Source organism: Simochromis diagramma, unplaced genomic scaffold (assembly GCF_900408965.1).
Source record: "Simochromis diagramma unplaced genomic scaffold, fSimDia1.1 OVJJ01000100.1, whole genome shotgun sequence".
NCBI classification, from domain to species: Eukaryota; Metazoa; Chordata; class Actinopteri; order Cichliformes; family Cichlidae; genus Simochromis; species Simochromis diagramma.
Genome location: NW_024386752.1, coordinates 1 through 6,810, shown reverse-complemented (window position 1 = coordinate 6,810; position 6,810 = coordinate 1). Strand labels below are relative to the sequence as shown.

General features: G+C 41.0%; 1 long non-coding RNA gene across 1 annotated transcript; it reads left to right on the top strand.

Annotated features, from left to right (window-relative positions):
• Positions 1 to 4,247: 4,247 nt before the first annotated feature.
• On the top strand, positions 4,248 to 4,829 carry LOC120728595. Its single transcript, XR_005694749.1, has 2 exons — positions 4,248 to 4,357; positions 4,655 to 4,829. It is a non-coding gene; the product is annotated as an uncharacterized LOC120728595 (long non-coding RNA).
• Positions 4,830 to 6,810: the final 1,981 nt, after the last annotated feature.

Sequence of the window (6,810 nt, the reverse complement as noted above, 5' to 3'; positions counted from 1 at the left end):
ATTTAATGGTGGCCTTGCCTAACTTTTTATTTTACTATTGGTCCTCTCATATTCACAAATTGACCCATTGGCTTGAATCTCAAGAACTGCTGTGTAGTGATGTGCGATACCACTGATTTCCTTTCCTATCCGATACCAAGTAATATTCAGGGTGGTATCGACGATACTGATCCGATACCGATACTTTATACAAAAACGTATTTTATTCATTGTATCTCAAATTATAGCGTCATAATAATTTACAGGACATCAGATTTCTTGTTCTTATCACTTAATAATGCAGAGTTCATCATATAGAAATAAAAAAACTGAAGTTGTGCGCTATTTGAACACCTTGCCTGCCTGCAGCACTAAAGGACTCCATGAGAGACGTCTGTCTCGCCCTAGCAGCACCTGTCCCTCTCCTCCTCTTCAGTTCACCTCAACATACGCTCGTCATATTCTGTGATATGATTTACTCTGAGGTGTTTGCAAGGTTAGTGATGTTGCCACAACCATACATGCCAACCCTCCCGATTTTTCCGGGAGAATCCCGGAGCCACCATTCTCCCGAATTTCCACCTGGACAACAAAATTGAAAAACCATATTGCAGAATTCATAGCGTGGCCGAGCCAATTCCAGTTTCCAACAATAGCGGCAGCTACTTAGTTTTAATATTACTCTTATTTCTCTTTCTGGGTCGCAAAAAAACAAACAACTTTTAACATGTTTTCAGGTGAGAATGTAGCTGTGTAAACTTCAAATATCTGAGCCGATCGACACATCGTCTTCAAACCCCCGCGGTCTTTCACCACTCAGGTTAAACATGATATATAAGTCACTTTGATAACTTAAAAATGTTATTGTTTGGCTTTTTCAGTGTTTTATTTGTTCGTGAGTAAATCGGTTTGGCTGAGATTAAAGTTATTAGATTAGATTAAATTAAATGTAACTTTATTAATCCCGGAGGGTTCCTCCGGGGTTTTCACACAGCTGAATAAACGTCAAACAGAAAACTAATTAAAGAAAGTGTGAGACGGTCGAGAGTTTACGCCAGCGCCCGGTTATATTTTAGATAGCAAGGAGCAGACGGCAGTTTCACTCCACCGAGGGAGCTCGTGACGTATACCCGGCTTTCTTTAGACCGCGAAGGGCGGGTCCTCAGGTGGAAGCAGCCTCTGAATTTCGACACCCCCGCTGTTTCCGGGCCGGCTAATAATAACGGTGACATTTAACGTATTTTATCCGATAAATAAACACTGTAAAATGTATTTATCACCCCCCCAACAGCCCTTTTGAATGTCTCCCTAATTCTGAGGTCTCAAGGTTGGGAAAGTGTAGCCACAACACCTCACCCTTGGAGCACTTTTTTGCCACATGTATCGCAAACCACGTCTCAGCTGTTTGTGGAGGTAAAATACGTCTGCACAATTACGCTCAGCCATTGTTGTGAGTGCGCGCGCCAAGGGGCTGCGAGACATTTATACAGCCGTATTTCGCACATGACTATGAAAGGCGGAAGAGGAAGTAATTCCTTTGAATTTAGACAATCCGAATGTTATAGTTTCTTTCCACTGTGTTGCTGTTAATGATAAACTACAAATTTACCCTAAATTACTAAAAAATATCGATATTTTAATGTGAGAATCGATTCTAGAACATAAATGACTGGTATCGGAGGAATCGATATTTCAGGATCGATCCGCACATCACTACTGCTGTGGTGCAAACTGGAGCGCCTGTCGTGCACTTCCTCATCCTTAGAAGCTTTATTGTTCTCTCCACTACCACTTAAGCCTTCTCATTTCACCCAAAATCCCGTGGTACAGTCTAATCTAAGGATCTGGTCACAATTCAGGAGTCATTTTAAGTACGTCCCTGCGTCAGTACACATGCCCATCACGCAGAACCATCTGTTTACGCCTGGCCTCATTGATGGTACCTATGTACAGTGGAAGCGTCATGGTATTAATACGTTTAAGGATCTCTATAAAGATGGCACTTTCTTAACTTTTTTAGACCTGTGTTCAGAAACAAATCTTCGGGCTACCAATCTATTCTGTTATTTTCAGGCACGGCATTGCACTTCTGCTCTCTTCCCCTCCTACCCTCTTCTTCCAAATGTCCAACCGTGGGAGGATTTCTTATCCCTTAAACCCAATAAGAAGTCAATTATATCTTTAATATATAAACAACTTATGGATTTAAATGTCCATTCAGTTGCTAAAATTAGGGAGGCTTTGGAGCGGGAGTTAGGAGTAATTTTTTCGGATCAGCAATGGGAGAAAGCAGTATCCAATGTCCGTTATAGTACGTCCTGTGGCAGGTTACAACTTTTCCAGTTCAAGGTGTTGTTCAGGGTTTACTATTCAAAGTCTCGTCTGTCTGAGATTTACCCACAAGTGATGGATCAGTGTGAGAGATGTCATGCCACCCCATGTGACCTAGGCCATATGTTCTTTCTGTGCCCAAGACTCCATGGCTTCTGGAGTCTGCATTTCGTTGCCCTGTACCTGTGCATGTGCAATGACAATAAAGTTGAATTCTATTCTAATTCTATTCTATTCAGTATTCAGTTATTCTTTCAAAGGCTCTTGGGACCCAAATCTGCATGGACCCTTTTCTAGCTGTTTTTGGGCTTCCAGTCAACACTGGCCTAACCGACCCAACACACTTCAAAATATTAGCCTTTACATCGCTTTTGGCCAGACGTTGCATCTTACTCCTTTGGAAATCTTCAAAGCCACCTTCAGTTTCTCTTTGGTTTAGAGATGTGATGTCATTTCTTAAATTGCAAAAGATAGGCCTTGTGGCGAAGGGCAGATACAGAGAATTTTATCATATCTGGGGCCCCTTCGTAGACTATTGCAAGTCATTAAACGCTTTACCAACTGATTAATATCATATCTCCCCCCCCCCTTTTTTTTTTTTTTTTTTTTTGTGTGTGTACTTTGGGGTTTGTTTGTTTTGGGTTTCTTATTAGGTTTTGTTTTGTTTGGTTTGTTTGTTTGTTTTTTCAATTTTATTTAAGCGTGTGTGTGTGTGTGTGTGTGTGTGTGTGTGTGTGTGTGTGTGTGTGTATTATCGTATCTGTTCATGTAAGAAAAACTAAAAATATGTAAATATGTGAGGGAAACAGATTGTATTATCATTGTAAACTAATGTACACTTGTCTCTCAATAAAAATATGAAAAAAAAAAAATGCAGTTCAGATAAAAGTTGAACCAGAGACGGTGATGTGCTGGGGGAAGCAGGTGGAGGCTGATAGCAGCCAACAACAGTCTGATTTCCAAACAGATCAATAGTTAAGGCCAAGATTTCAAATGGCTGAGGCGCAGATGGAGAGAACAAGACTTGAGCAGCAAGACAGAGCTTCACATAAACTTCCAGACCTACGCCTTTTCTGGGACAGTCCGAGTGCTAAATGTTAAATCCATCAGTTGCTACGTTTTTATCCAGTAAAGATTTGGAAAGTCTCAGAAACAACAATGATACCAGCACCGCTTGAACAGGCCCAGATTCCAATCATATCCATGTTAGGAAGCACACGACGTGATGCACGTGTAACCCAGACAGTTTTTAACATCTGCTGGTGTTTCACATTCAGCCAGAGGCCCAGGGTTAGGTTGGATACCAGACAATAATAAAAGCATCGTTATTAGACTCTAGAGCTCGTTTATAGCTGACACCACATGTAGAGTTTAAGTTCACACAGAGACGATGACATTTTTCTAAAACCAGCAAACAATAAACAAGAAATGTAACAAGAGTTTCAGAAGAAGCTGTTTTACAGAGAAATGATTCCCTGAAGACAAAATTATTATTATCATCCTTTATTTCTCCAGGTGAAAATTGAATTGAGATTAAAATGTTGTTTTCAAGAGAGACCTGGCATCATGGCAGAAAGAGTCAGAAATACATCATAATTCAAACAAATACAAAATAGGAGAAACATCCTACATAAACTTCATAAAGTTTCATTAACAGACTTTGAACAATGGACTTCAAACTTCCCCCCAAAACAACAGAAACACATTTGAAGATAATGAATGACATTTATCCCTCTAAAGAAGGACTTAGACTACGATTTAATATGAATGAGAACATGTTCATAAATGGATGCAACCAAAGATTTCATCAATCCCTGATTTAGAGACAACAGAACGTTTGGTTTGATTTCACAAGATAAGAATGACGACTGAGTTGGAAGATTGTTTTATGTTTAGTCAAATCTTTCATACATAAAGTCGGATTACAAAATCATCCCCTAAGTTTGTTGTTTTATTCAAGGAATTGAAATTATGGAGAAAATCTGTGAAATGACTTAAAGAAAACAAACCACAAAAACTCCAAGATGCTCTAAACCCCCTGGTTTAGGTCGGCAAAACTTTACTAGATCCGCCCCTGCACAGTTACCAGCTGTCAGCTTGACAAGATGACATGATCAACATGACAAGAACTAAACATAACCACGCAGACATGACACATGAACCAGGGAGACTTAGTACAGGGGGAGATGACATAAACAACTAAGGAACAAAACTAAACTGCAATCTAGAAATTAACTAGGTGAACTAAGCTAGGTGCAAATGAATACAAAAGATACATGAAACTCAAATACTGGGTCGCTTGACCCAGGACCATGACACCGATACTCTAAACCCCCTGGTTTAGGTCGGCAACCTTTCTGATGATGAGTGCATCTAAAACTTCCTCAGAAGTCAATGTGCCATATGATTGCATTAGCAATAAATTACACACTATATAGACCAACTTTATAGGATTATATTTGTGCGCAGATGTTTGCAGCTATCAGCGAATAGTTATCAGCTACTTTGAAACAAAAAAAGACTTTTTATCCATAACAGCAAATGAACTGTACAACAGAAAATACAAATGCTATTTATGGTCTCCTCACAACAATGATAAGAAAAATAAACTGGGCCAATATGTCATGTTTGTTAATACAGGGACACACATGTTAATGTGATCTCTGGTCTCCCACTCAGAGACACAGGTCTCCGAGTGTCCAGCATTCAGACCTGAGGACTGTCTTCATGTGAGAGAAAATCTGCTCACACAGATATGTAGAGCAGAATACTGTCAATAAGGCCTCTACAATGTTCTGAAGACAGTTAAACCTGTCAGGTAGTGATGTCCAGCAGGTGAACATGCAGCTCCATGAACACGCACAGCTGTGGATTCCAGCTGCGTTTGTAGTTCTGCAAACTTTGACCCCACAGAGTCGAGCTTTTCAGTTCAATCAGCTGCATTTCGATGTCCTCTGTGTGCAGCCAGTTAATGCGACACAAATTCAGCTGCTCATTAAAGCTTTTCATTTGATCAGAAAAGAAAACATTGGTCCAAACACCTGAAAGTCCCAAAAACACATTGTGAATTCTGTCTCGAGTATCCGGATGTATCCGAGTATTTACGTGGTGCTGTTGCTCCTGAAGCTTTTGAAGTGTCTGAATGTGGAACTTTCAACATCGCTTGAAAAAGCTGACAGCTAGCAACGTCCCTCTCACTGGTAGGCTAAGTAATTTTTTTAATGCACCTTCCCAGATTACTTCACTGCGTGTCGTGCCCAGGGCTGGACTGGGACAAAAAATTAGCCCGGGCATTTTGACTAGAGAGACCGGCCCACCAGGTATTAAAGCCATAAAGCCTTTGAATGAAAACAGACGCTGTTGTGACAGAGATGTACAGTCTTGTTCCTGGTGTTATTTGTCTCTCAGAAACAGTTCATAACTTCCCTTCAACTCATTCATGTCACCTAAAAGGTAAACCTGTTTCTCGATCACCTGCTCAGCTCTGATGATTCAGTAAGGACATCTCCTGGTTTCATCCTCATGTTTCCCTCTCACCACATATCCAAACCAACATCATGACCAGCAGCTTTACAGCTGTGGCTCCAGCAAACATCAGCTGATACTAGAAACTAATATTAAATAAATTCTAACAACAGCTGATCAAGCTTAAACGTGCTGCTGTTGTTTAGGGCGACATCCGCTGGTTTCCTCTTTCTGGCGCAAATTCAGCGATAAAAAAACAAGAGAGAAAAGCCGATCAGCTGATCATTGATCAGTTTCATGATTGAAGTAGCAACAGGAGAGGGAGGGGAGAGAATGACAGTGTAAAGACACAGAATAAATCCAGCTTTGTGTGTTTTCCATTCTAGCTGAAGTCCGGGACAAACTGTGTTCCTTCTCAGCTCAACACGAAACGCGTAATATTTTCTCTGAATACGAGATGATTCTGTTTTTTACAGGACGGTTGGAAACTCTACTAAAATAAAGTTCACTGTCAGTAACATCATAGCACCACCCAGCTGTATAGAAACTCCGTCATGCTAGCTAGTACGCAGTACGAGTTATTGTAACTGATTGTAAAAAGTCAGCACAAGGAAAATAAACTCCACCTAAACTTGGTTTATATCTGACCCAGATAGACTGCAGGTCATAACTTCTTACCTGAAGTTCAGTTCACCTGACACTCGGACCGGCGGCCGCCTCAGGTCTCTGCTCCTCCTGCCTCCCCTTTCCCTCATCCACCTGCTGCCTCTGTGGAAGCTCCGCCATAGCCACCACTAGAGCTGGGCGATATAACTTTTACTCGATAGAGAAATTAAACTATCGCGATAGACCTCGCCGCTCTTGTCCTCTTAAAAAAAAAAAAAAAAAAGGTCAGCCAATCCAAATTAAGTAGCGCAGAGCCGAACCAATCACAGCCGCAGCGTCATGTCGCGTGACTTGTTACTACAGCACAAGTGCCAAGCCGCACGTGTGTTTGTTTGGGAAGTAGCCAGCGGGATGGAGGGAAATGAGTGT